The 27,852-nt window shown below is 38.7% G+C and overlaps 1 long non-coding RNA gene and 1 pseudogene across 1 annotated transcript in view; both read left to right on the top strand.

Moving 5' to 3' along the window:
• LOC144229777 (uncharacterized) overlaps positions 1 to 636 on the top strand; it is a 63,706-nt gene extending 63,070 nt beyond the window's left edge. Inside the window, exon 3 of the long non-coding RNA XR_013334601.1 lies at positions 551 to 636. This is a non-coding gene — a long non-coding RNA (uncharacterized LOC144229777). The remainder of the gene's footprint in view (positions 1 to 550) is intronic.
• Positions 637 to 9,698: 9,062 nt separating this feature from the next.
• LOC144229809 (uncharacterized) lies at positions 9,699 to 19,342 on the top strand (annotated as a pseudogene).
• Positions 19,343 to 27,852: the final 8,510 nt, after the last annotated feature.

The following is a 27,852-nucleotide window of genomic DNA, read 5'->3' as shown; positions in this document are numbered from 1 at the left end:
TCTTCGCTGATGAAAACTTTTAAATCATTACCTTTACCCTCAATCTCTCTCTTAAGCTATAGACCAGTATTGACAAGTGTCCCTGAGTCACTTCCATTTGGATGTCCTACATGTACATCAGATTCTGTATACCTAAACCAAATACGTTAACTAATCAGCACAGTCTTCTTCAATTTCTATCTCAATACTTCCTTTAAGATGTTTGCTACTAAACCATTAAGCAAATCCTCTGAATGCTAAACAATGGTTGCATTTCTTTTAGNCCACAAAACTTAAGTGTAGTATTTTACAGTGGAAAGAGAACAGACTTTGGAATTAAACAGACACTAGTTTGAATCTTAGCTCTAACCTTTACTAGCTGTGTGATTTAAAATGGGGATGATAGTGCTTACCTCTCAAGGTTGTTAGGATGAGCAAATAAAATGAGAGTCCAAAGCACTTGATGCATAGTAGATATACATCAAGTGGTAGCTTCTTGTTTTCTTACTTTAGACTTAGAACCTGCTTCATACGCTTATGTATTTTGAATTCATAAATTTTCTCTGACCAGGCCAGCAGTTGTTGGAGTTGTTGGGACCAAAATGCCTAGACATTGTCTATTTGGAGACAACTGTGAACATAGCCTCTTGAATGGAGTTAACCAGCCAAGGTGAGATAGCCCCATTGACACATTTTCTAACGGATTAATTAGTGTGTTTTCCTACACATCAAGTTACGTGGTAATTCCTTTGCCTGCTGCCTTGTAAAACAACTCTTTGGAACTCTTTCCTTTTACCTTTTCATGTTAAATCTAAATGGGTCTAATTCAGGACATTGATGTTACAACTGCTCAAATGATAACCAGTGTAGCTCAATGGGGAGGGGTGGGACTCGTGGGGTAGAGAATGTTCACTGGAGTGTACAGAAGGCAATGCAAATTGGATTGAAATTTTGTGAAACGAAGGGTTGTTGTTTTAGTGAGCTGATTGATATCTGTATGTGTTTCATGGTTTTAAAGATAGTAGGGTCCCAAACATGTCCAGGTATGTTGTATTTGAGTTTAGTGCAGAAAGTGTTTGCATATCAACCCAAGTGAACCTCCAATGAGGAGAAAGTCCTAGTGATGGGGTTGGGGTGGGGTAGATGTCTGATCAAGGCTGAATGTAGTGCTTTTTCCTATGTTGGGATGCTTTCATTACAGTCTCTATAACAGCTGGTCACAGCGAAGTGGAAAACATGGGTCTATAATGTATAGTACCTATTATAACCACCAAGCACTCACTTCTGGCTCCTTATCTTATAAGAGAACCTGCAGTCCCTGGGTCATTACAAGTGCAGAGCCATTGCCAATGTAGAAAGGATGGGTTGCCATAGATTATTGTGAATCAAAAGTATCAAAGAAAATTGCACCAGATGGAGTTAGACAGACAAGGAAGACCTTATTCAAACAATTGCAATAGTAGAGAGAGATAGAACTCAACTCTGCTGAAACAAAAGAGGAAGAGGTTTTAGTTCTGGGGTGAGCTAATGTAGGAGTACTGAGGGCGTTAGAAAGGAGGTTGGTTCAATGTGATGGTGTTTGCTAGTTGGTGCTCCAGGAAATTAGACTCCTACTCTCCCACAAAGACTAGAAGATAGGCACATTATCTTTCTGGATGATTACATTTCAAAGGAATGGCTCAGATCCATGAGAAAGACTTTCCTGGGTTGGATAAGTGGCAAGAGGCTGGGAGAAGATGTACATCTTCTCAGAGAAAGAATTTACAGTTGCAAGTTTTCTAAAGTAAATCCTTTAAGAAAAGGGAGGTCAGGAAGAAGCCCATCTAAAGTTTAATCAAGCTGAGGGGAAGTTTAGTGAAGGCCAACTTGGTAAAAATCCGAATCCAAATTGGAAATTTTCCATTTGGAATGTTATGATGCATTACCACCCAGGCTATTTTAGTTTCTTAGAAAGAAGAAAGGAAGAAAGAAAGAAAGAAAGAAAGAAAGAAAGAAAGAAAGAAAGAAAGAAAGAAAGAAAGAAAGAAAGAAAGAAAGAAAAAGAAAGGGAGGGAAGAAGAAGGATACTCAGGGCCTGTGTTCTTTTCCAAACCACTTTCCTTTATTCGTGGAGGCTCTTTCAAAGTAAAAGACTCTGTAGCAAAAGATTAGAATTCTCCTAAAAGCTTTCTTTCCAATCTTCTACTGGGTTAGTAAAAGTTCAAAATAAAGCCTTCCTTTTAGGCAAATGTATTCTCTACTGTTATAGATTGTAGCATTTAAACTACCCCATTTTCTACTTCCCATGACTTATCTTTATGGGGAGAGGTAATTTAGGATTTAGGATGATATTATTGAAGTGTTTAATGCATTGGCTTTTGGATCCTGGCTTTGAAATTTATGAGCTGTGTTCTCTTGGGCATGCTTTTAACATCCTTAGCCTCAGTTATCTAATCTATAAAATGGGGGGAAATCTATTTACCTCTTAGAGATGCTATTAAAATCTTAGCACAAATGCCAAAAAATGATAATAATTATTAATATTTTGCACAGTTGTTATGGGGCTTCAAAAGGAAATTTTAATATAAAAATTAAAAACAATAAGTGCTGTTTCAAGTTTATTATCTGCTTTATGGAAAGTAATACAATTTTCATTATTTTTATTTATTCATGATTGGGTTGTACAATTAACACAATTATTCAGGGACTAATTATTCTGGCTGGCATTATCCAAATTTTGCTTCTCTTCCAGCTTAATGAAACTTAATCAAGTGGGTAGGATAATAGAAACACAAGTTGGGGCCACTCAGTATTATAACTCGTTAACAGGGTTTAGGGTTGACTGTGTCAGAGGAAAACAGTGATGTCTAGATCCTACTGACTGAGAAGAACCACTTCTGGGGCCGGAAGGCTTCTTTGTCCCATAGCTCAAGGCTTACATGAGGTAAAGGCATGGTGAGGCCTCCTTGGATCCTTCCCCCCAGTACAGGATTCTAAGACTGTACGTAAGAGAAGACCCAAAAAGACCACAAATGGGAACAGAATCCTTTTTTATAAAGCCTAGATCAGTCTGGTCTCAGTGTCCTCCTCATGGCTTCTCTAGGTTCTCCTTGTTTTTTTGTTTTTGTTTGTTTGTTTGTTTGTTTATGAAGACCAAGGGTAAATGTGGGTCTTGGGAAGTGGGAGGAGAAGGGAAGGAGGGGAAACAATCTGTGAGAGATCTAGAAAAGGGGTCGCTTCACATCTAGATGTAACTTTTTTGTTTTAACCATCCAAAGTTCCAACCTCTACTGACTGCTGTGGCCCAGTTTGGAGCACTTGAATCAGAGCTCCTCCTTGGTGATATGTGTGTAGAAGGTGGTGTGTGTGTGTGTGTGTGTGTGTGTGTGTGTGTATAGAGGTATAGTGGAGGTCCATAGGCTTTCCTTAGAGCCCCTCATCTCCACCCCATCATTCTACTAGGTGATCTTAGGTGGTCAAAGGACAAGGATTTAAATATCATTAAATCACATCATGAGAAAGTTGTCATGAGAATCTTTCAGTATCTCTTGCAACCATTCTGATTAGGTCAAGGAGAAAGAGGATTCATTTTGGTACTAGGATGCTTTTAACTCTAGAAACCTTACACCTCTTCATTAAAACAATTAAGTGGATCCATTCAAAGAAAAATGTTAACTCAGTAATAGTATAGGTTGTGACAAAAAATATCATGATTTGGAATGCACCTGATAAGGTACACCATTTTGGATGTATGGAATGGTTAGGTGAGAGTACAGGTTTTCAGGGAATTTTATATCTTTGTTCTTGATCTGACCACCTACCACAGGTAGTCAAAAGCTGGTTGCTGGAAGGAGGTATGATGAGATAAAAGGCAGATATTGCTGGATAACTGTCCAAAAAGAGTAGACATCAATTTTTCTCTAGAATAGGCAAGGTTTTCCCAGGTCAGCAGCCCCTGCCACATAAATACTGTGGGAAAAGCTAATCAGGTGTAAGATATTATGTGAAGCACTTCAGGATGTTTGCTGGGATGTGTCCTGAGGCATTTCTTTTTCTTTCTTTCTTTTTTTTTTTTTGCTTTCTTTTCTTTCTTTCTTTCTTTCTTTCTTTCTTTCTTTCTTTCTTTCTTTCTTTCTTTCTTTCTTACAAATAGTTTATTGTCAAATTGGTTTCCACATAACACCCAGTGCTCATCCCCACAACTGCCCCCCTCCATGCCCATCCCCCCTCCCCCCCACATCCATCAGTCATCAGTTTTTGTCAGCATTCAAGAGTCTTTCATGGTTTGCCCTGAGGCATTTCTTTGGTGAGTGATTCTTGGAGTTAATATCCTTACTCAAGCGGTAGAGTTGCTTGATTTTTCAGGGCAAAGCAAAAGCAGGGGATGTTGACTGGGTTAATGTAACTGTGTTCCTTCCTCTTCTGTCCTTTACCTCTGAAAATCTACTGTAGTTCAGGTGCACAGTAACCCCAGGAACAAACTAGAGACTATATGCTAGTGTGCTGAGGGAATTTTCAAGTCAAGATAGCTATCAGCTACTTGTATCTATGGAAGCATGTGGGTCAGGGGAGCACTTCAAGGAAACTAGTCACTAAAACCCTGTCTGTCACTGCTCTCAGTAGACTCATTGGTAGAATTTGCAACATTGTACATGCTGTCCCTGCCATAGGGGAAAAAGTCACAAACTTGGAAATCCTATGACTTTTAATCAAGATATTAGATTTTTTGGATAGTGCATCGATTTAAGAGCCACATATGTTTATTTAGGCTCATATAGTAAATGTTTTCTTCATTCCTGACCCATTATAAGCTGATCAGACCTTTCTTGGGACACTCCTTCTTTGGGTTAAATTGGAGACAGTGAGATATTTTTGGCAGAAACAGCCAAACTATGTATGGTTTTTCCCACATTTCCTTTCTAGCTCCTTTCCCCTGATTTTGGCATCCTTCTCTTTCCCAGCCACTAGACTCAGTCCTCTTCTATTGCTTGGGGTTCCTCTTTATAATAAAAGTCCATGCATGAACTCATTCCCACTGAGATACTCCCAGGATACTCCCCTTCTAAGGAGTGTTATATTTTTGAAATGAATTTATTCCTAGGAAAGGCAATGAAATTAATTGTATTAAAGTTACTGAAATTAGTTTGGCTATGGTTACACCTGGGGAAGAAGGTGGGGCTAGCTTAAGGGGGAGAAAGATTTTCAGTCCCCAAATCCTTAATNTGAAATGAATTTATTCCTAGGAAAGGCAATGAAATTAATTGTATTAAAGTTACTGAAATTAGTTTGGCTATGGTTACACCTGGGGAAGAAGGTGGGGCTAGCCTAGCTTAAGGGGGAGAAAGATTTTCAGTCCCCAAATCCTTAACTCCATCCATGGGGAAGGGGGGGGAGGGATGAGCCTGGGGAAGGGATACCACTGTCTCTACTTCACCAGAGCCAGATTCCTTAACTATTTACATCAGCTCTGATGTGACCTGAGACACTTCACTTTCCTCCAGCTCCCCCGGATGGAAAGTCACAAGAATAATGATTGTGTGACTTAGTAAATCACAAAATTGTCTTCTGCCTGAAGCCAATTTAACACACTATACAATAATGTGAGATGTATGTGCATTATTTGTGGGTGGTTCCCTCCAGACATTGTCCAAATAGTTTCTGTGGCAGTTTTGTATATTTAAACTATGAATATATTCAGAAGGAATGCCATGGTAACCCACATAGAAAAGCCCAAAGAAAAGCAACTCATTCCTGTGGCTTAACTCTGAAATTAATTTTGCACAGAGCATTGCCTACATGGGTGTTTTCTCTATTGAAGTGAATCACGATTAGTTCAGTTGGATTTGATCAGCAAATATAGGCAGATAGTGTTTCTTTTGCAGAGTCTATAAATGTGAATCTTGAATGAAAGCTTCTGAAGACCAGTTTACATGTAAATGAGAAGCTGGGGCTCTGACCCCTGGGTTGGGAAGATATAATTAATTGATCCACAGTTGATGGAAGGGCACTGATTTTTCACATGGGAATACTGTCTGCTTAGTGACTGTCCTAAAAAGAAGATGTCAGTCCTCAGATGACATCTGTCATCATCTTCTTTTAGCTATGCTGGAAGGACCAAGTAGCTGCAGAGCTCAAGTTGTCTCTCTCCTCCTGGGTTGGCAGCACACATGGGATTTGTTAGCCATGGCAGCCTCAGTGAGTATGTGCAGGTGACCATGACTCATTAGTCAGCCAGCATGTCGTGGTGCCCAAAAAGCAGTTCTCTCTGCCCTGAATGCAGGGAGTACTCTCTGCAGCAATGTGGGGAGCCAATTAAAGAAGAGTCTCTTGGGGATGCCAGTCCCCAGGGGCTCCAGGGTTCCCTGAGCTGGCTAAAGATGTGCTCTGTCATGTCCAATGAGTTGGTTAGTCTATCACTGGATGGCTTCTTTTCCAGCTGAGTTGGCTATTTCTTCCCTAGTTAAATGTTTGTGGTTTTCCTCCCCCGGGGAAATGAGGAATGGTTACCTATTGGCTGGAAGGAAAGACATTTGGTGCAGTCCCCAAAGACATGTGTGGCACTGCTGTCCCCATTTAAGGACCAGAATGAAACTCTTTTAATTTAATTCTTGGAATCATTAACAACAGATATCTCTATAAATCAGCTTACAGTAAGTTATCTGTTCTACACATGATTTTTTTACTCTTTCTAGCCATGTAGCCTGTCACAGTCTTTTCATGATACATAGAGGAGCCTTGAGTTTTAAAATTTTAGTGGCATCTTGGGCCAATGGGAAGGGAGACATCTACACACTTCAGATCATCTGAAACCACAGAGAATTAAAACTGAAAATGGTTTATTATTCTCTCTCTCTTTCTTTTTTCTTTTCTTTTTCTTCTTCTTCTTTTTTTTTTTTTTTTTTAGGGGAAATGAGTGTATAGAGGTCCCTGGTAGGGGTATATATACAGCCCAAATCAGGAGGCAGTGAGGACCAAGGTTGTACAGTTTGGGTGGCAGATGTTGGTTTCATTAAGCATGGTCAGGGCTGAGCTTCAAGATTCCGAGATTGGCAAATGTATTCTCTAGGCCCCTTCACTCCTTTTCTACATCTGCTTCCTTTTTTAATGAGGTCTCTGCCCCCACTCCGTCCCCACCATATACTTTTCCTTGTCCCTGACTCATGGCCTCTCTCTCATTCAGAGTTCTAGATCATGTCCCCCTCCATGCTCCATGCTCCCAGTCAAACCCATCTGTCCTGTGGAGATTCATTAATGACTAGTGTATTGTTAATTGAATAAATTATTCTTGTTGAGATATGAAATTTGGATAGGAAAAGTGATCTCTTTGCATTTTAATAGGGATCACCATTGTTTTATCTCTTGGAAGTAACACATAGTGAGAACCTAGGTTTGGGGGCAAGCCCCATAGTAGGGGATTTTTAGCAATCTTCAGCATCTTCCAAAGAGGAAAGTGTCTGTCTGTCCTTATTAAGAATTGTGTGGGGGCACCTGGGTGGCTCAGTCAGTTAAGTGTCCAACTTCGGCTCAGGTCATGATCTCACAATTTGTGGGTTTGAGCCCCGCATCCTGTTCTGTGCTGACAGCTAGCTCAGAGCCTGGAACCTGCTTCAGATTCTGTGTCTCCCTCTCTCTCTGAACCTCCCCTGCTCACACGTACTTTCTCTCTCTCTCCCATAAATAAATAAAACATTAAAAAAAAAAAAGAATTGTGCGTCCTTTTAAACAAGACCATTGGTTTCCTTTCAGTCTCAGTCTTAGTTCAGGATACAGAAGGAAAACTACAAGTTTTTAGAGGTCAGTTTTCCTTGTGACATATCAAGAGTTGCTTTTCAGCTTTTGGTTCAGGCTGGTAGAGTTTCTTGCCATAGGTATTAAATCTTTTTCAACTTCCTCTACATTTTAATTAGGAAATTTGAATGAGGAGGAGGAATCAGAAGGAATGCATCTATTCCCATGCTCTGGGACCCCCTCAGAACCACCACATTTATCTTCAGAGATAGACGTCCCTTTTCTACAGCTCAGAGCCCTGGTCTTGCACTGTGTTTACCCCGCACCCCCACTTCTCCACCTCCATTTTGTTCCATCCCTTATAGCTTGCCAGACTTATAATCTGGCTCTAATCTTGTCATTTCTGACCTCAGAGAAGCTCTCCTAGCTCTTTGTTCTAATTGAGTGCAGATACTTTACTCTGGCATCTCAGACCTTCCATGGTAATAAAGTGCTGCATTTGCTATGTGCCATGTATTGTTCTAAGCACTTACACATATTAATTGATTTGATTCTCACAGTCCTCTGGGCAGGCCACTATTATTGTCCCCGTTTTACAGCTTAAGAAACTGAAGTACAGAGAAATTATACTTAAAGTCACAAACCTAGTAAAAAGCAGAGTGGGGGACTTGAACCCATGCAGTATGGCCCTGGAAGTACATATCTTTTAGTACCATAGTAAGGTGACCCCACATTTCTCTCTACCTTCCTTTCTTACTACTTGCTCCCTGTACATCCAATGGAACGAAATGTCTCATTGTTTCCAGAACATGTGCCCTTGCTTCCTGGGAGTCACACCTTTGCCTTTGCTCTTCACTCACTATACTCTGCCTAGCTCTGCAGGTTCAGTTCCTTAAACACGAGCTCCTCCATGAAACCTGATGAAACCTTTCCTTTCTTTGAACCCAACAAAACCATCATAGTTACTTCTTAGTAAATACTCAGTTTTGGTCACCTTTCCAGAGAGTCAACCACAGGCACTGACTTGAACAACAGTAGGCACTGCAGCCCCAACATAGTAAAAAATCTGAGCATAACTTTTGACTCTCCCAAAACCTAACTATTAATAGCATACTGTTTACTGGAAGCCTTACCTATAACATAAATAGTTGATTAATACATATTTTGTATGGTATATATATTATGTCCTATATTCTTACATTAAGTAAGCTAGAGAAAAGAAAATGTTAAGAAGATCATAAGGAAGAGAAAATATGTTTACAGTACTGTACTGTATTTATTAAAAAACACACATATAGGGGCGCCTGGGTGGCTTAGTCGGTTAAGCGTCCGACTTTCACTTAGGTCATGATCTCGCTGTTTGTGGGTTCGAGCCCCGCGTCGGGCTCTGTGCTGACTGCCAGCTCAGAGCCTGGAGCCTGTTTCAGAGTCTGTGACTCCCTCTCTCTCCGACCCTCCCCTACTCACCCTGTCTCTCTCTCTCTCTCTCCTAGAAATAAATAAAAAATTAAAAAAAAAAACACACACACATATAATTGGACATGTGCTGTGTTCAAGCCGGTGTTGTTCAAGGGTCAACTGTATTTAATCATTCTTTATCTAGGTTGTAGGTACCTGGAGAGTAAGGATTGTGTCTTAATCATCTTGATGTATTCTGTGCCTTGTGTCTTTCAAAGGATAATTTTTGTACTGAATACATATTTAGAAAGACAATTTTGAACTTTGTGACCTGTGACTGGCAACTCATATCCTGGGTGATTATTTTGTCTGTTTGTAAAGTATGTTATTTTTCTCCTGTGCATGACATGTAATTTGTGTTTCCACATTACAGAGCACATCAGCTTACCTTATTTCTTTGTACTAGATAAACTGTACCTAAACTTATGACTAAACAGTCTACTGGTTTGGCTTTCACTTTGGAACAGGCAGAGGTAGATACCCTGAACTCTCACTGTCACCATCCCCTTGGGTCACAGGCTTGGCTATTGTCTTGGGGTTTGGTAGCAGGGCAGATGCCCAGGGAGCTGCAGCCACGAGTGCCGACAGCACTGTCTGGCTGTGCCAGCAGTGCCAGCACTGCTGGTAACACCAGCAACCAAAAGGCAGGCTGTGGAGGCATCAGGACTGCCCAGTGGCTGGCCAGGTAAACAGTGAGCTGGGATGGCTGTGCTTGGTTGTAAAGCTGATATTGAAAACGACCAGCAAATAAAATGGCTGGCAGCAATCCAGACTGGTGATTCTACCTCTTGCTACTACCAAGGACTCTGAAATTTTTTTCTTTAAAACAATTTTTTAATGTTTATTTATTTTTTGAGAAAGAGACAGAGCACAGTTGGCAGTTATGTACTATTTGATTAACAAAAGATTAGGAAACAGATTAAGGACAATTATTAAGTACCGTTTTACAGGAAATTTTTTTTTCAGAAAAAATGTATTTTAGGGGTGCCTGCGTGGCTCAGTTGGTTCAGCATCTGACTTTGGCTCGGGTCATGATCTTGTGGCTCATGAGTTCGAGCTCTGCGTCGGGCTCTGTGCTGACAGCTCAGAGCCTGGAACCTGTTTCAAATTCTGTCTCCCTCTCTCTGCCCCCTCCCACTCATAATCTGTCTCTCTCTCTCTCTCTCAAAAATAAATAAACATTAAGAAAAATTTTTAAAATAGTTTTCAGTTAAACCTCAGATGGGAAAGTCAAGCGGTTTGAGGAGAGACAATGATAGCTGTAACAATATTGATAATTATGAAGATATGCTATACATTTTTATCTGCTCCCTTATTTCTCCTGGGGGAACAAGGTCCAACTGGCTATATAAGAGACTGTAAAATGTCATAATGTTTCTTCTGCTGGGGATGTTTCTAGACTGAGAGTGCCCGTGAAGGGAGAGGAGCTGTTGGGGATAATCAGCTGATTTAGTATGGCAGGTAACCTACAGGTTGGTATCTTATGTGAGGCTGGTGAAGGACCTAGTGACTGCACTGTTTGCTGTCTATATCAGCCACTGGAGAACAGATGAAGGTGTCAGAGGCACGACTCAGAGCTGACTGTCATAACTTGAGATCCTTAAGATTTTGAGAAGGGGATAGTGATTAAACATTAAGTGATTAAGCATGAAAGTTTTGGAATTTTTTTCCCGAGGGAAAGGTGCGTGTATATGAACACACACACACACACACACACACACACACACACTTTTATGGAGTTTGGTCATGGATTCCAACTTGAGAACTCACTATGTACGATGCACTTTCTAAAGTTGTATGGATTCTTATTAGCTTTCAGAGGAGAGAAATGCTTTGTAATAATCTCCATTTAGCTACAAAAAAAAGTAGTTTCTTTTTCCTTTTAAATAGACTTTGTTTTTTAAATATTTTAATTATTTGTTTTTAGACTTTATTTTTTAAAACAGTTTTAGGTTCACAGCAAAATTGAGCAGAAGGTACACAGATTTCCCATTTACCTCCTCCCACAACATAGCCTCCTGCATTATCAACATCCCCCACCAAAGTGGTACATTTGTTACAGTTGATGAACCTATACTGACACGTTATTATTACCCAGAATCCATAGTTTACCTTAGGGTTCACTTTTGCTGTTGTACCTTCTCTGGGTTTGGACAAATGTATAATGACATTGATTTTCATTAAACCATCATACAGAGTGGTTCCACTGTCCTAAAATTCTCTTTGCTTCATCTATTCACCCCTCTCTCCTCTCAACCGCTAGCAAAGACTGATCTTTTTACTGCCTATATCTATAGTTTTGCCTTCTCCAGAATGTTATATAGTTGGAATCATACAGTATGTAGTCTTTTCAGAATGACTTCTTTCACTTAGCGATGTGCATTTAAGATTCTTCCATGTCTTTTCATGGTTTGATAGCTCATTTCTTTTTAACACTGAATAATGTGCCATAGTCTAGATGTACCACAGTTTATTTTTCCATTCACCCACTAAAGGATATCTTGGTTGCTTCCAAGTTTTGACAATTATGAATAAAGTTGCTGCAAATATCTGTGCATAGGTTTTTGGGTCATACATTTTTAACTCTTTTGGGTAAATACCGAGGAGTGCAATATAGTAAGAATATGTTAGTTTTGTAAGAAATCCTCAAACTATTTTCCAAAGTGCTGTCCCCTTTTGAATTTCTACCAGCAGTGAATGAGAGTTTCTATTGCTCCATACCCTTCTCAGCATTTGGTGTGGTCAGTGCTTTAGATTTCTTTTTTTTTTTAATTTTAATTTTATTTATTTTTTTACTTTAGAGAAAGAGAGAAACACAAGTGGGGGAGAGGGAGAGGGGCAGAGAGAGAGAGAGGTTTCATGCTCAGCATGAAGCCGGACTAGGGGCTCAACCCCTGACCCTGGGATCGTGACCTGAGCCAAAACCAAGAGTCAGACACTCAACCCACTGCATCACCCAGTTGCCCCTCTGTACCTTTTAATATGATCATCTGATTTTTCTTCTTTAGCTTGTTGATATGAAGGATTACGTTAATTGCTTTTTGAATGTTGAAGCAACCATGCATACCTGGGATAAATACCACTTGGTTGTGTTGTGCAGTTCTTTTTATATATTGTTGGATTAGACTTACTAATATTTTGTCAAGGACTTTTGCATCTATGTTTATGAGAGATATTGGTTTATAGTTTTCTTTCCTTTTGAAGTCTTTGTCTGGTTTTGGTATTATGGTAATTCTGAATCATAGGATGATTTAGGAAGCATTCCCTGTGCTTCTACCATCAGAAAGAGATTGTAGAGAATTGGTCTAATTCCTTTCCTAAATGTTGGGAAGAACTTATCAGTGAACCCATGTGGGTCTGGTGCTTTTAACTTTTGAAGGTTATTAATCATTGATTCAATTTCTTTAATAGATATTGTCCTGTTCAGATTGTCTATTTCTTCTTATGTGAGTTTTGGCAAATTGTATCTTTCAAGGAATTAGTCCTTTTCATTCAAATTATCAATTTGTGATAGACTTGTTAACTGTATTCCTTTATTATCTTTTAACGCTTATGGGATCTATAGTGATATCCCCCTTTTCACATCTGATATATTCTGCCTGCTGGATCTGCCTCTTTTTGATAGAAAGGTATTGATGTCTCCAGCTATTTCTCCTTGCAGTTCTGTTGGTTTTTAACTCATGTATTTTGCACCTATGTTGTTAGGTGCATCCACATCAAAGGTTGCTATATATTCTTGGTGAATAGATGCCTTTATCATTATGCAATGTTTCTCTGTCTTAGCATGGGCTGCCATAACAAAATACCGTCAACCAGTTGGCTTAAATAATAGACACTTCTTTTCTCCATTTTTATATCAGGCTGGGAGTCTGAGATAACAGTGTCAGCATGGTCAGTTTCTGGTAGGGCTTCTCTTTGTGGCTTATAGGTGGCTGCCATCTCACTGGGGGTGCTCACTTGCTGTCTTCTTGGAGAAAGGGAGAGAACAAGCTCTCTGGTCTCTTTTTTTAGGACACTACTCCTACTATACAATGACCCACCATTATGACTCATTTAGTTTTACTTCCCTCCTTATAAGCCCTATTCCCAAATGTAGTCAAGCTGGTGCATAGGGAGTCAACGTACAAATTTGGGAGGACACAATTCAGTTTATAGCACCTTATTTGTCCCTGAAAATTCTCTTTGCTCTGAAGTCTGTTCTGTGTGAAATTAATATAGTTACTCGAGCTTTCTTTTGAGTAGTCTTATCATGGTATAATTTTCTCCATTCCCCTTCTTTTAATCTACTTTGTATTTACAGTGGAGTTTTTATTGGCAGCATATAGTTGAATCTTATTTTCTGATCCACTTTGACTATCTGTCTTTTAATTGGTGTGTTTAGGCCATTGTTTAAAGTGGTTATTGATATGATGGTTGGATTAATAGCTACCATATTCGTTACTGTTTTCTATTTGTTGCTCTTGTTCTTTATTCCTAATTTTGTCTTCCACTTTTTTTTCCTGCTATTTGTCATTTTATTTATTTATATTTTTCAAAGTTTATTTATTTATTTTGAGAGGAGGTGAGGGGCAGAGAGAGAGAGAGAGAGAGAGAATCCCATGGTGGCTCTGTGCCATTAGCTCGGAGCCTGATGCGGGGCTCAAACTCATGAACCATGAGATCATGACTTTAGCTGAAATCAAGAGTTGGACACTCAACCAACTGAGCCAGTCAGGCCTTCCTGCCATTTGTGGTTTTAACTGAACATTTTCATTTCTCTCCTTTCTCTTAGCATATTGGTTATACTTAAAACAACAACAACAACAACCTTTTTTAGTGGTTGCCCTAGAGTTTGCAACACACATTTATGACTTATCCAAGTCTACTTTCTTATAACGCTCTACCACTTCGCTAGCAGTGCAAGTACCTTATAACAAAATGTTCCTGATTTCTGTCTCTTGGCCCTTGTGTCATTGTTATGCATTTTTCTTAAATACGGGTTATAATAATCAAGTACATTGTTCATATAACTATTTTGAACAAATTGTTATTTGTTAGATCAGTTAAGAGTAAGAAAAAGTTTTTATCTTATCTTCATTATTCCTTCTCTAATGCTCTTCCTTTCTTTATGTAGCTCTAAGTTCCTTTATGTACATCCAAGTTCCTAACTAAGTTCCTAATCATTTTCCTTCTCTCTGAAGAGTTTCTTTTACCACTTCTTGCAAGACAAGATGCTTTTTATTAGGATCATGTCCCAAATCAACTATTTGTACTCAAATACTTGGCTCAGTGTCTGCTTCTAGGGGAACTCAGCTGAAGACAGTTAATTGAAAAAAAATCCTGTTGGATAGAAAGACTTACAAACTGTCTTTAATCGTCTATGGAATGTAGTGAAGTATAAATGAATAAAAATAAACAAATGGTAGTATTGACTTTTATGCAACTCGGTTTTTATAACTTTTACTTTTTAAATAATTTCAAGCATACTGGTAAGTTGTAAGAGCGGTACAAAAAATGCCAACATACTTTCACTCTCTTTCTCATTTCCCTTCAACCAGCTTGCCACATCTGCCTTATTATTCTTCTGAACCTTTTGGGAGTAAGGTGCAGACATGATACTTCTTTCTCCCTAGTACTTCAGTATATAAATCCCTAAGAATGAAACATTCTTTTGTATGACCATAATACAATCATCAAAATCAGAAAATTAACATGGATATAATACTATTATCTCCAAACTTTATTACAATTTTGGTAAGTTTCCCAGTAATATTTAACAGCTGTGACTTCCCTCTGATTTGGTACCCTATCCAGGATCATACATTGCATTTGGTATCATGTCTCTAGTCTCCTTTAATCCAAGACCATTTCTTAGTCTTTGTCTTTTATGACCTTGACATTTTTGAAGAGTACAGGCCAGTTCTTTTGTAGAATGTCCCTTGGTGGATTTTTCTGATGTCTCCTTATTATCAGATAGATGTTATTCATTTTTTGGCAGAAATACCATCAAAGTGTTAATGTATCCTTCTCACTGGAGAGTATCAGGAGGCAGCATTGTTGGTGATATTAACTTTGATCACAAGTTAAGGTTATGTCTACCAGGTTTATCTACTGTATAATTTCTGTTTCTCTTTTTGTAATTAATAAGTGTTTTATGGAAATATCTTGAGATAGAAAGTAGTGTTTAGAACAGGATGGAGACATGTCATGGGGACAGGAGCAAGCTTTAAGGAGTTTCCCCCTGGCCAAATCTGGGACAATTTGAGCTTTAAATAACAATAGTAACAGATTATAACCCATGTATGAAAAAATAATCCATGACATTTTGGTAATTAAAAATTGACAGAAACAGGTTAGAACTCATTGCATAAAGTAATAATCCATTAATCCATATTTGTTTATAAGTAAGTAAGTGAACAAATAAATGGAGAAGGAAAAGTTCTTTCTTAGAGTAGAATTCCAACTGATAAAGAAAGAATGAATGAAGAAAAGTGAATATTTAGCAGCCATGATGGTAATAGTCAATTTAGGCAAGTATTTTCTTTTTTTTTCTTTTTTTTTTTAAATGTTTTATTTATCTCTAGGAGAGAGAGAGAGAGAGAGCGTGAGCAGGGGAGGGTCAGAGAGAGAGGGAGTCACAGACTGAAACAGGCTCCAGGCTCTGAGCTGGCAGTCAGCACAGAGCCCGACGTGGGGCTCGAACCCACAAACCGCGAGATCATGACCTAAGCGAAAGTCGGACGCTTAACCAACTAAGCCACCCAGGCGCCCCTTTAGGCAAGTATTTTCAATGGATGCTAGAACTTTCGTCACTGGGTTATAATCATGTTATATTAATTACACGCTATTATTATAATATATTAATAAATATGTAGCAAATTCCAGACAGAAGATTTATGTCCTCCCTAGACTTTAAATAACCTGAGATCTAGTAGAGAAGGTTTGTGTACACAAATTATTACAGCACAGGGAAGAAATTGATGGTGTATCACATAAAATGAAGAGAAATATGAAACCATCTAAGAAAGAATACTAGACAGGATCCTCACCATGTCTGACCCACTGTGGTCATCTCTTTGTGTTGCCCCCCACATGCAATTCATTCCCCAACATCAGATGTTTTCAATGAGTAAGAAAACAAGCTGCTAGTCCTTTGGACTGATGAGTGAGGAGGTAGAGAGATTTTTGCAGGCAGCTGCTTCTTTGGTTTCCAAGGGAAACAGTGGTAGAGCTGCATCAGAAAAGGAGTGGGAAGGCTGTGGTTTAGCACAGATGGGTCATTCTATCAGGTGTTTATAAGTGGTTACCTGTACTTCCTCAGCAATGCCAGATTGTGGAGAATATTAAAATGTTGGAATAGTGATAACAGATTTTAATTTTTCTTTCTGAATTTCTTGGAAGGAACTTTATTCTTGGAATTTACTTTTCCCATCATCTATCAAAGCCCAACTATATTGCTCTCTCAGGGGCATAGTACAATTTTCTCTTCTACACAGTATCCCTGTGACTACTGAGTCACAGGCAAGGAAGAATGAAGTTAGTCATTGGGGTCTGTGCACTCACAGCATGATTAAAATAGTACAAAAGAAAATAATAAAGTGAACCACTGTTTATTCTGGCTGATGAGGAAGGCTTTCAAGATTTCTGGTGAAGTCTTTATTTCAAAGTTATCCTTGGAACCTGGTTCAGATACCTGCCCCATGTCCCAACATAGCTGTGAAGCTTCAGCCAGCCTCCTGCTGGGGAGCTCAGGAGTGGCCTGGCAGGGAGAGGAATCACCCAGGAATGGTTGGAACAAACTAGATCATGATGGAGTTGGCTTTTACCAGGCAGGCCAGGAGTCTAAGGAGGGCCTGTCTCACTTGCGCTCAATCATATCCCTTGTCACTAGTCAAAAGGTCTGGCTTTTGGGCACATGGTGTTTATAGGGCCTGGAGGCAGGCAGAAAGGGTCATGAGCCCAGTTGAGCAAATTGGGTTAAAGGACTGGGCTCCGGTTTCATCAGGGAAGTAGAGTACACTTTCCAAAAGTAGATCTTAGGGATTAGACAAATAATTATTTATAAATTCAAATTATTTACTGAGTGCCTATTATGCACCAGTGATTAGATCCAAATGCTACTGCATAGCTGGAACCAGGGGACTATACCAGACTTGTGGTTATAAAACCAATTGAAAGCACAAGCAGTGGTGACGAGGCAACCAGGAACTGTCACCATTGGCACCACCTGAGAATTTCACAGTAATGCAAATTCTACTGAATCAGAAACTCTGGGGGAGAGTTCCAACAATCTGTATTTTAACAGGCCCTATAGGGGATTCTGATGTATGCTAGAGTTTGACAACCACTGGACTCCCTTGATGATATTTGCTTAGGTCTTGGGTGAGGTGGAACAATGCTGGTCTTAGGGGACAGGACTAGGGAAGGCAGGGATTCCAATTTCCCATGAGTTGCTGGTTTCATAACCTACTTCTGTATCATAAAGCTTCTTAGAACTCTTATAAACACTCCTCACCAATTTCTGGTATCTAGGACCAATTTAATTTCTGAGTTGAAGGCAGGACCTGGCAACCTTTTTTGAGCAAAACTGGACACTTGGGAAATTAACATCCAGAGGCAAAATATGTCTGGCAGATATATCTTTGTTCTGATCACCCAAGTTCTCCCAGCTGAGGGAAGAGTAGTTTGTTAGAGGACTGTTCTTGGGTGAATGGCAAGGGCCAAGAACATGAGAGTAACTCTGGAGATTATGTAACTTCTTTCTCTTTCCTTTGACTTTTCATTTTGATTTCTGGAAATTTGTCTTCTTTTTCATGATTAGTGCTTCTAGATTTAGAGATTAGGGCAAGACTTCACAATGCTAGTCCTGACGATAGCCTTAATGGAATGCTGCAAACTCAGTTCCCTTCTTATGTATTACAGAGCATGTGAAGAAATAAATGGCCTTATGAAATTCTATATTTATTAATTCAACAAGTACTTATTTAGTGCCTACTCAGTACTAGGTCCTGTTCTGGATGTTGGGGATATAGACTGTAAAAAAATATATGTTTATCTTGGTTTGAATATTAAAATTTTTTATTTGAATATTAAACTTATTTGAATATTAAAATTTTTTACTGTGTAACATATTCACCTATGAAGGGACTAACATACCGTGGAACAGTCTTTGAGAGTGATAGATGTATCAGTGCAAGGATAGATATATCTGTACAAAAGACATGAGTTCCAGGCAGCTGAAGTAAGGGAGAAATTAGGGACATTTTGAAACACAGAAAATGTTGACCATAGAGATATAAATTTCTCAATCATTGTTGGCTACTCCATGATGGAAAAAAGTTTTCCCATATATCAACTTGTCTGTAATAATTATAAGTATCACAGTGATGGTGATTTTAGAAGCTATTTATATCAAATATTTTCACTTAATATCTCTTAATATCACTTAAGAGTTTTAAATTATGTTATTTCATTATTATTTATTTTTTTAAATAATTATCTATTATTTATAATAATAGATAATTATTATTTATCTATTATCTATTATTTATCTATTTATTTTTGAGAAAGAGAGAGAGAGAGCACAAGTAGGTAGGGGGCGGTGGAGGGAGGAGGCACAGAGTTGGAAGCAGGCTCCAGGCTCTGAGTTGTCAGCCCATGAACAGTGACTTAAACCCATAAGCAGTGAGATCATGACCTGAGCCAAAGTTGAATGCTTAACGACTGAACCACCCAGATGGCTCAAGAGCTCTAAATTATTTTATACATAGTCGGAGCCTCCACCACCATTGTGGCCACCTGGAATAGACGGGACCACTGCCTCCGCCTTACTACCCGCTCCATGCCTTTGGAGAAGACCTACCTCCAGGCAGCGCCACACCTTCCAGCAAAGAATAGAAGACATCCAACTTATCCGAGAGCCCAAGTATCCTACGAAAATCCCAGTGATAATAAAACAGTACAAAGGTGAGAAACGACTTCCTGTCGGTGAGAATCGACCAAGTTTTTTTTACCTGATCACATCAACATGAGTGAGCTCATCAAGATCTTTAGGAGGGTTTACAGAGCTAATGGCATTCTTCCTGTTAGTGAATGGCATAGTGCAGTGAGTGTGTCCACGCCGATTTATGAAATATATGAAAGTGAGAAGGATGAAGATAGCTTCCTGTATATGGTATACACTTCTCAGGAGACATTTGGAATCAAAGTGTCTGTGTAAGACTAGAAAAATACATCCGTTTTGGAATGTTTTTAAAAAATTGTTTTAACATTTATTTACTTTTGAGAGACAGAGAGAGACAGAGCATGAGCAGGGATGGGGCAGAAAGAGAGAGAGAGAGAGAGAGAGAAACAGAATCTGAAGCAGGCCCCAGGCTCTGAGCTGTCAGCACAGAGCCCCACAAAAGGCTTGAACCCACAAACTGAGAAATCATGACCTGAGCTGAAGTTGGATACTCAACCACTGAGCCACCACCCAGGAACCCATGTTCTAGAATTTTTTAAAGGCCTTACCAAGGAAAAAAAGGGATATTACCAACTGAGATTGATCTGTTCATCCAGTCACAGATTATCAAAGCAGTAGTGTTCCTGACTAGGAGTTGGAGGAGGTTGTTCTATACTGCAAGCCGAAGAACAGAGCTCCAAATGAGCACGTTCAGCTTTGGAAAAAGTATTATTTAACCTAGGCTGTTTTGTTTTCAAATTTAGAGCTTTAAAGATAAAATACTTTGCATTCTAAGTTGCCAATAAAAAAAAAAAGAGCTCTAAATTATTTTAGTGCATCTAAGAGCAAAACAACTGTTTTAAAGGTGGACTGCTTAAATTGATTAATGACTTGTCCCCAAGTAGAAAGGAACCTTGCCCGTGAAATGCAACCAAATCAAACAGTTGCTTGTTGAATCAATTCTTCTTAAACCTGAATTCCATTAAACCTGCAAACTCCAGTCAAGATGAGTCTAATCTTCCTTCCTTATGGTTGTGCTGGAGACAAGCAGGCTGGCCAGGCCTTCTTCCTCTGTATAGTAAGAGGTCAATAGGATTATTTCTAAGCTTTCTTCCATCTCTGACAGTCTGTACAGGGTCTCTTGGACTAGCAAAGCCTAAATGCGGTGGGGGGAGAGGCTCAAGGCATGACCTGGCCCTTCCCTACCTGGACCCCTCTCCAGCCATCTAATGATGAGCATTTCTCCAAATAAATATGTGTCGTGCTTTCTCTTCCTTCTTTGCCTTCATAAAGAGTGTTTTCTTGGCTTGGAACACTTTCTTCCCTCTTTAGTCAGCTACTTCCTACGCATTCTTCAGGCCTCATATCAGACATTTTCTCCCATGACACTGTGATATTGTGATTCATATTAAGGAACGTGTATTTGGTCTTTGTCCAGTTTTTGGCATAAAGCTCCTAAAACTGTAGAAATTTCCTAGGCTGTGACCACCATGAAGATGTCTCTTGTTATGTCAGTGAAGTGACTTTTGGGAAATTCCTGGGTCACCAGATGGGGGCTGGTTGCCACAGGAATCAACCTCTTGATTAGAGGGTTGGAAATTTCAGTACCACCCACTGATCTCTAGGGAAGGGAGAGAGGCTGGAGATTGAGTCAATCACCAATGGCCAATGATTTGCTCAATCATGCCTATATGGTGAAGCCTCTATAAAAACCCAAAAGGTTGCACCAGAAGACTTTTCAGGTTGATGAACAGGTGGAGATTCAGTAAGAGTGGTGTGATCTGAGAGGGTATGGAAGCTCTGTCCCTTATTAAATTTTAAAAAAAATTTTTAATGTTTATTTTTGAGAGAGAGAGAGAGAGAGAAAGTGCGAGAGAGAGAGAGGCAGAGAAAAAGGGGACAGAGGATCCAAAGCAGACTCTGAGCTGACAGCAAAGAGCCCCACATTGGGCTCAAACTCATAAACTGTGAGATTGTGACCTGAGCTGAAGTTGAACGCTTAGCCAACCGAGCCACCCTGGTACATTGTTTTACTCATCAGCCTCCCCATGCTAGGCTGTGAGCTCCATGAAAACAGCAGCGTGGTCTGTTCGTTGTGACATCTCAGGCCAGCACAGCACCCAGCACATACACACTGCTAAATTAGGACTTGTTGAGTGAAGGAAAGAGAGGATGCAGAGGACAGAGACCAGACAAGGCTGACAAAGGTGTAATTGGTGTAATATTCTCCTGTGTTAGGACCTCCAGGAGGCCCTGATTGCACATTGCCCTTCATCATGTTTGCTGCTGGCCTCTATTATAACACAAGAGGGTGAGCGGTGAGCTTTGGAGGGACTTTAGGCTTGTGGGGGAGCAAAAATTTTGGGCTCTGTGTATTTCCTACCTGAAGGGTGAGAGCCTGTTGGGAGGTGGGAATCTCCAGGGAGGAGAGCTCAACCTAGCCCTGTTCCTTGTCTGGTCTCACCTCTGCCAGGCACACATTGATGGGCTCCCAGTCCTGGTCTCAGTATTGCTGCTCATATCTTAAACTTTTTTCTTTCAGTGGCACATTTTTGTTGAATTTATGCAGCTAAAGTGATTTAATTTGGAATACTTTACCTGATAGTATTTACTTATCCTCCTTGAACTTTCTAGTGTTTATTGTACTTTTTAATCTTTTGAGTAATTTTTTTTTAAAGTAGACTCAAGTCCAACTTGGGACTTGAACTCACCACCTGATCAGGACCTGAGCTCAGATCAAGAGTTGGGTGCTTAAGCAACTGAGCCACCCAGGCACCCCTCTACTGAATAATTTTTAAACCAGTTTGATCTTATTTATTGGATGCTATTTTACATTCTTTTTGACTCTGTCCAGCAGGGTATTTTTAGCTAAATTTTGTCCTTATTGGAAGACACTCTTAAATTGTTTGTATTTCTCTTCTTAGCCATTTAAAAAGCTTATCAAAATTCTCTAGTATTTTTCTTTTTATTCTTTTCAGTTTTAAAATATTTTTCTGTTTGGTTTGTCCTCTCAGTCCATTTCCTAGCATTTGCTGCTAAGTTTGAGATGAGAAGTGGTGATGTCAGGGGAGGAAACCACAACAGTGACTGGCTTAATGAGGGATTGTTGGCTCTTCTCCCTGTGCTGACAGTTCCAGACAGACACATTCTCCTTTTGCTATCCCCTTCCCTCCTTTTGCTGTTGCTAAAGGAGAACCTGATAATCGCCATGGTCAAGAAAAAGACTTACTCAAATTAAATGCCACTTTTACCCAGTCAGATAGTTTGGGAAATTCACAAGACAAGTTATGTGAGTCAGAAGTTTATTAAGACTGGCCTCACTACTACTCAGGGGAATCACTGAACAGTGCCATCATCTTGTTCCAGAACAAGCCAGAGCCTTCTCTAAACCACGAAACCAGTCTCTGAGCATCTCACAGTCTTTGTGGAGAAGAAAAGCTTCATTGAGGGTGGGGAGTGAGGGTCTGCAGCTCAGCCCTTTGAGAGGGGCCTGAGTGAATACCCAGGTGGCCTGGAAAGTCCTGTTAAGGATTATTGAAATGGAAGCATAATAAAAGGACAGTAGCCAGGCTGGAGAATTGTATTTTGTTGACCTACTTACAGAATTAACCTGAGTACATTGATTCACCTTCTTTCTGGAATTGAGAAGCTCGGTTGTCAAGCGCTGCTAGAGCCACTAGTTCTTGTTGCATGTGTAGTATGGTCACTGACTCACGGAGGGGGGCAGGGAGTGGGAGTTAGGTCAGGCATGAAGGGAGGAGAAAATATTCTGGAATGGTTTATTTCTTTCTTCTCCTTGTTATGTAAGATGTGATTTCCCCCCAAAGAAACAATATGCTAAATAAGATTTAGGGTCCCAACCCACAGAAGCCTATTTTAGCCCACATTTTTGCTGACTATATTCAATTTAATTTAGTTCAAATCAAGAAGGTAGATTTTTTTTTTCCCCTGAGGTAAAGGAGAAGAAGGAAGGCTGTGAGGGTGACCCAAGTGGTACAATTTAGAGTTTTCACTGAGCAGGGCAATGTGTGTGGGGGAGGGTGGAGTGGAAAGAAGAATAAAATGTGACCCCTTCCCTCAGAGAGCTCACACTGTAGTTGGAGAGACAGACACACACCCAGCTAATATGTGCAAAGATGATGGTGGAGGTGTTGTCAGACCAGAGAAGTATTAGTTCTGGGTGGGAAAATCTATAAGACTGGAAGATGTGGCCGCTGCCCCGTGAAGGATGTTAGGGCATTAAACAGCAGAGGGGTGAGGAGAGGGTGGACATTTGAGGCAGAGAAAAGGACTGAGCGAAGGCTCAGGATGGTCAGCTGCAGGGCACAATCAGGGCATAGCCAAGAAGCTGCCGCAGAGTATGAGAAGTGGGATGGAAGAGCATAGGGGCAGATGGGCCTTTCTGAGTTGATCTGAAGGTGTATCCATACTTTTCATGCTGAATTATAGGCAGGTGGTGTTTAAAAGCTTCTTTTTTTTTTCTAAACAGATGTGGTCTGGCCTCAGACTGAAGGGTTGTCTCATATAATAATTTAATACCACAGAGAGTAAGGAAGTGATTAATTGCAAAAACATTAGTTATATTTAACTTTCTTGGGATATATTTTTCAAAGAGCAGCACAAGATATGCTTTAATAGCTTTATGCCCTTTTTTGTAACTGGCCCATTCTGAAACACTGTACTTTGTGATGGATAAAGCATGTAAAGTCTTGCACAAGTCTGCAGGCTCCAACATGCAGTCAGGAGGAGGAATAGAGGGAAAAATAAAGAAAGGATCTCTAGGAAGGGTCAGGCCCAGAAATAATTTGCAAAAGATTGTGGAGATCTGATACCAATATCCACCTATTTGTGAGTATCTGGACAGCATCATGTATAAACATCTTTCTTTTGGGTATTCATGCAATAAGGAACCTGTGGTAGATGGTGAGAAATCAAGGTCATGACTCAGTGGTGTTTCCATGATTTACCTAGACAAGACTGAATGGAACTTAGTCCTTTATTGAGATACCTGGTTGAAGCAAACACTTGTCCATATCTGCATCTTCAGTTCAATTTTTCCATTGAGAATTGAAACAGAAAACTCATGAGTAGAGTCTATTGAATTCCTGAAATTCCAGTTCATTTGTAAGTCACTAATAGGTAGCAATATATATACATATTAAATATATTATAAAATTATGGTGAGATACTTTAAGAAAGTGCTTTTGAAATATTATAAAGTAATTATTGTTTACATCTATTTTTCATTTTATTTGTTCAACATTATGCTCTTGAAGATGGACGCCATTGTAATCTGATTTTGAGATATGTGCTAGTGGCATCTTAACTGGGAAAATGTCCCATCTTACCCTTAACAATACAGACTCCAACTCATCTCATTCTTAAAATTACTGGCTCTGGTCCCAATGTGGGGACCTTTTTGTGGAAGTATTATTTTGTCTCTTACCCTATGTCTTGTCTATGAATAAAGAGAAACCCAACAATGTAAAGTGTTTGATCCATGTGCACATTTCTGCCCCCTCACTCTCATATATAAGGAGACAGCTTTTCAACTGCAAATGTTCACTTCTTTGGAAAAATTACAAATAATATAGCTGTGTTACCAAAAATAAGAGAAAAAAATACAAAACCAACCATAAAGCACGCTATCTGGCTAGCAATAAGAAATGGCTTGTTAAATTATGGTACCACTCAAAAATGGCATATTTCACAATTATTAAATGGTAATCAGGGACACTGCATAGAAACATGAAAACATACTTTGGATATAAATAAAATAGAAAAGAAAAACACACAATTATAATATGTAAGGTGCATGTGGGGGAGTCCTAGAGGATAATACGATAAATGGGAATAAGTAGTTTTGTTAAGATAGTGGGGCTGTGGTTTAAAACATTTTTCCCCTTAACATTATAAGGTAATAGTAACAGTGAATTCAGTGCAAAGGGGAGATATTAATAAATAAATAGAGGTTGGGTATTACAAAAGGGCAAAATATTTAAAAGAATGAAACTTCCTTCCCTACATGTGCTAGCTCAGTGGGTTTTAAGACCCACTGAGTATTGGAAACATTTTCAAATGAGCTGGTTAGTAGGGTTTGGAAGAGAGTCTGAACTTGACCTATCTGGATTTTGTTTGCTGTGATTGTAATAGAAACTAAATCTTGAAACAGTTGTCTAAATGTGCTCCAGCTTGGGTATCTTGGCTGAATTCACACTTTAAAATCAAGAAACATTTTGGAAAAAGAACCCATGTGCATAATAGATAAGAAGTGTCAAAAAAGAAAAAGTCAATAGAAAACATTTCAAAAATAAAATGCCAATTTAAAATCAAGTTGAAATGACTATTTGGATTAACAACGAGTAAAAAGATAACTGGTGCATACTTATTTATGTCTGTCTGAAAGCTCCTGAACGGAACAGTCAACCATCCTCATGTCTATTGCCTTAGTATAATATTAAGAGTTTACTAAAACTGTTGACCAGAATGAGCTGCGGTTTCCCTCTAACAAGCTCAGACATTTTTCTTACCTTGTTTTCCTTTTCTTCCAAAAATTTTCAACAGAATGGCTGTTTTCCCTGAATACTACTTAACAAGTGTTGGTTTGGGGCACTAGGCTACCCTGCTGTATATTAGGAAGGGGTTGCTTAATAGAAAGTTTTTATTTTTAAATCACACATACAATCACATATTTTATTCTCTCTGGTCAAAGTTCAGTCACCTAGTCAACATTTGCAAACCATTGTTTTAGTATTGCAGAAAATGCCCTCAGATGCATATTTAGATACCTTACATATCTTAAGTAGGTGGATGGAAGATGAAGACTGAAGGAAGTTACTTCTGAACTAGAGCTTGATAAAATATCTTAGATTCTAAACTAGTAATTGACTTTGGATGTGGATATTGGAATGTGTATGTGGTATCAAGGAGTTTGATTTGATTCCAAAAAATCAAAAAGTAACTTTTCCACTCCTTAAACCATACCTAACACTATAAGCATCTCTTTTCAGACTCTGTGTAGGATTTGCTGAGTCTCTGTGAACATCTCTCTCCAATTTCTTGCTATCTATTCATCTGTAAAGACAAATTAGAAGTTTTTATTGCTAAGAGAGTTAGCTAATAAGTTTTGCTTTCATTGAAACACGATTTCTATCTTTCAAAATGCACTAGAATTATTAGGAGGTATTACGATTTTAGGAAAGTCTTTTCCCTCCATGCCAAATCCAAAGTAATTTACATTTAGTGCAAAGGTATGTATTAGATTATTTGGGACTATACCAATATTGAAAAAATTTTACCCTTAATTAACATCTTCATTTTGTTTCTAGAAATGTCTTTGTTGAATAAATAATATTTGTTAATAAAACGAATCTGCTTTCACACATCTACAAAATTCTTTTAAGTAGTAACGAATTCAGTCCATGTCACATAATTTTTATCATGAATTGCATAACTTTGGCATGAATTTTGCTGTAACTCATTTCCTGGCATTATATAAAGTGTCATTGACATAAATGCCATAGACTATTCAAACTGCGAAGGAGCGATAGACATACTCTCATACTCAGTCCCACTTCTTGATTTCTGAGGAGCAAGAACTGAGGTACAAGATAACAAACTTTGCCCAGAATCACACATCTCATTTTCTGACATTTAAGCCCTTCTAAAAACAATTATATACTTTTGATGCTGAACTTGATTTGGAAATTGTGATTTTTAAGGGCGTGATTCTTAAGACTGAATAATTGCTACACTTAAAGACTTGCAGAATTGGACCTGAAATACACAAAAGGGGTATGACCAGAATTTTTGTCCTCAGTTTCCCCTTTAGCAGAAAGTGGCTAAAACTATCTGCTCATTAAAAATAAATCATCATTCTTTGAAGGATGCAAAATATCATGATTTCTCTAAATAATTTCAACAGGGAATAAATAGTATTCTGTCTGTTTGCCTTCTTGTCTATTACAATTAAGCAAGTGAAATAGAAAATACATGGTAGGCTCCCATTATGATTTTTTTTCCTCAGTAGCAAAAAATCAACTGTGAAATAAAACAGACCTTTGTCATGCAATGTTCACTGATTAGATGAACTTCATAAAAACTGAGCTTTAGTTAAATCTGGTAGATTAACTCTTGTTTCATTGGCATTTATAGTCTTTGGGAATGTTGAATAAATGTACAAATAATGACACTTCCAGTAGTTTAACCATTGCATTTTATGTAAATTCTGCATGAAGTTCAAGACTAATGTATTAACTTCATAGTTTTCAGATTTTAAAAGGCATATAGGAATAGTAATTACCAGTACATATCTCCCAAAAAAGGTTAAAGACACTTTTTATACATCTGTAAAACTCATTTTGACTTGATGAACACAATTCTAATCTATGAAAACATTATGTCAAGTCATTTTGCACCTGATGAGGAAATTATACATGAATGGTAGTAAATGTTAAAAAACACTTAAGATAACCCAGTAAATCAATTTAAATGAAGAGTTTGAAAAGTAACATAGCCATCTAAAAATGTTAGTTGTTTGTTTTTTTTTTTTTTTTACCTGGCTGGTCACACTTACTTTATTTGAAATCTCTGATCTTGTCAGAGGATAATATCATAAAATTCAATTATATAATTCAACTGTCTTTAACTCTCCCTTTTCCAAAAACCATCCTACCTAAGTTGGGATGTAGCTTTTCTATCTTGACTTTTTTTTCCTTCAGCAAATAAATAATAAGTGTGAAGAGCTTTCACCAGATAAAAATAATTTCATGTAATGAAGCAGTAAA

Source organism: Crocuta crocuta, unplaced genomic scaffold (assembly GCF_008692635.1).
Source record: "Crocuta crocuta isolate KB4526 unplaced genomic scaffold, BGI_CrCroc_1.0 scaffold204, whole genome shotgun sequence".
NCBI lineage: Eukaryota > Metazoa > Chordata > Mammalia > Carnivora > Hyaenidae > Crocuta > Crocuta crocuta.
Note: the sequence above shows the minus strand (reverse complement) of the source record. Positions and strands in the feature narration are given on the sequence as shown.